We start from the raw sequence: 3,250 nt of genomic DNA, 5'->3' as shown, positions 1-3,250 counted from the left end.
TTTCATCAAGAAATCTCCACTTGTATTAGCTGTGAATAAAACTGTAATCCTGTCCTTTGAAGTCTTTACACCCCTTGTCGGTTTTTATCCTTGGCAATGAAAGTGGTCTTAGGTGAGTGCGTCCAGAAAATACCAGTTTCGTCACAATTGAAGATCTGGTTTAGGCAATAACCACCCTCTTTCACAAGATCTTGATAGACAAGTAGATATTTTTCTGCTGCTACATCAGCTGATGCACTCTCCCCATGGTAGTGGGCAAACTTGACTTCATAACACTTTTTAAAAGCAGCCAATCAACCAACAGAAGCACTGAACGGTGGTGGAGTTAATGTATTTCTTCTGTGCAACTGCAGCATAATAAACACGTGCTTGATGCCTTATCTGTGGCCCAGACAGATCGCCTTTCTTACAGTTTCTTCTTTCCACCCACTTGTGAAGGTAATGTTCTGTGAAAACAAGCAGTAGGTTTTGTTGTGGAGTATCGGAGAATGTCCTGTTATGAGAAAATCTTGAGAATACATTCACAGAAGCAGTTAAGGCTTCCTTGTTCTTCCTAAGATAAGAGCACCACTTTTGATCATTTCAAGCATCACTCGTTTCATTTCAAGGTTGTATTTCCTTTTCTTTACCCCTTTACGGTATTCACGCTTGGCTTGGGGCTTTCCTTGTTGACCTTCTCTATGGCCATCATCACCACCAGAACCGCTCCCGACATTTACATTACGCACTTCACTTATCGTTAATACACAAGAATTGTTAATACACAAGAATCGTTAATACACAATAATCGCTAGTATACAAGAAGGGCTAGTACACAAGAACTGCTAGTGCGCAAGAATCGCTAGTACACAAGAATCGTTAATACTGTACACAAGAATCGCTAATACACAAGAATCGTTAATACGCAAAAATCGCTAATACACAAGAATCGTTAATAGATAAAAAAGAAACTCGCAAAACAGGGAGGTACTACCGCCTGGGAAGATACATAATGTGTTGTCTAATGGTAGACCCTGCTGCCACATGGCATCACAAAAATTGTGACCAAGTCCCAGGCTGCTTATCTGACTTTCTGCCTCATTTACACACAATTGCAGGGTCTCAGTTGTTTCTCTTACTATTGACAACACAACATACTGTACATACTGTATATTGTTTCTCACTTTTGATCTTTTCATTTTTGTATTTCTTTATTATTATTTTTACAGTGTTGTTATTATCATTATTAATTTATTATTTTATTTTCAAATTTTTATATTTTATTATAAATTTTATTTACTATGAATTATTATTATTATTATTATTAATATTATTATTATTATTATTATTATTATTATTATTATTATTATTATCATCATTATTATATCTTTGCCTCCCAGGCCCTGATGTGGGTCAGTGACCTGTGCTCGGGTGGGCTAATCCCCTCATTCAAACTGTACTGCCATAAACTGGTAAACTGTACTCTACAGAGTAGGGTCTTGATTTAATTTATGCCCTGTTGACCTTAATGTGTACTGTACTAAAAGAGCTACTGTACATTTTTGTTTCAGAATTAAGGGATATATTTATTGAAATATTTTGTTTGATGCTTTTAAAATTTTTAGTTCTGTACTGTATTTCATTACTGAATTAATTCTGTACTGTTCATATTTTTTGTATATTATAAAGTTTGTCATGAAAAAGATTTTTATGTATATATAAGGAACTATATGAATATAGAGAGCCTTCTATAAAAAGTTGTTTCACTGTGGTATTCTTTGGAATAAATATTAAGCATTTATATATGTAACATATGTAATATAAAGACAAGATTCTTTGGAAGTCACATACAGTATGTGGACTAATATGAGAGCATGTCAGTGAGAAATATATTTTGTACTGTACAGTATAGCGCATTCAAATGATCTGAAAAGTATAGTAACTTATTGTATATCTGAATAAATAAAGGAAACACTTCCAATAGATAGGTGGTTGATTTAAAAATACATTAAAAATACATTTACAAGTTCATATTTATTTTTTGTGAATACAGGGGTTATGCAAATACAGTACTAAATTGTAAGGAAGAATACTTTACTGAAATTACTACGGTAATACACTATTGAGAAATATTTCCCCGTGAGCATTAATGGAATATGGGGGGCTATGTTTTTACAGTATTCATCGCTAACATCACTCATATGATGTAAAAAGTGAAATTTTCAGTCATACAAAATAAAGTATCATATTCTAATTTGTTGCCACTGTATCCTATGACATGCAAGCCAAGAAAAAAACAAAATAATGACAGTATGATAATTCAATAATTACCTTGACAAAATGTAGATGTTTGTACACTAAACATTACTGTAATGTTTGGTACTGGAAAACTCAGGCAACGTTTACCAGTTCATTGGTGTGGCTAGGAGAACTGTGCTCTAGCACGGAGCGAGAGTGTGTGGCCGTTCCGAGGCCGCCCACGAGTATATATACTGGCTGATTGAAAGAAGCTGTCTCGGCTCAATTCTCGAACCAAGTTCAGCCACGTCAGCCAGCCGACTCAACAACAGTTACATGATCAGAATGGCTAGTTACAACAATTATATACATTTGTTAACTATATTACATTACATTACATAATTACATTACATTATATTATTCTTTAGTCGCTACATTACCTATAATCCTAATTCTTTAATTCTGGCTCACACTTTGCTGGTGTGTAACTATATACAGTACTGTATAGAAGTTAATGTTTCCTCTTAAGCACATTTTATAAAAAATAAACTATTGAAATATTTCATTAATTACTATTGTGAGAACAAACCCATTATAATATTAAGATACTGTAGCTAAATATAGATCTATGCGCTACTTATTGGTAACTGGACTGTCTGATCATCGAGGACTTACTGTACAGTATTAGAAACTTTTATTATTAATATAAAGTTTACTTAGATTCACACACCATGACCATAATGATTTCATATTCTCTATTAGATATAAAAGCTGATATTTTTTCCCTGCATTTGTCCTTCAGTGTCACAGCAAGGGTTTTCCTCATGAACCAACCCAAAAAAAAACTATAGTGTTGAATACATTGCTATATAATACAATATCTATTGCTAAATCACCTGCCAAATCCTACCTCACGTTCCTCGCCCTGAATTTCAAGGTTAGGCCCAATTGATCCAATTAAGATATAACTAACATGACACTGACCTTCCACTCTTAAACCCCCCTCCTCCAACCTCGACCCCCACCAGCCACC

This window comes from Homarus americanus, unplaced genomic scaffold (genome assembly GCF_018991925.1).
Source record: "Homarus americanus isolate GMGI-L3 unplaced genomic scaffold, GMGI_Hamer_2.0 scaffold52512, whole genome shotgun sequence".
NCBI classification, from domain to species: domain Eukaryota; kingdom Metazoa; phylum Arthropoda; class Malacostraca; order Decapoda; family Nephropidae; genus Homarus; species Homarus americanus.
The sequence above is the reverse complement of the archived record's forward strand: the minus strand, read 5'-3'. Positions refer to the sequence as shown.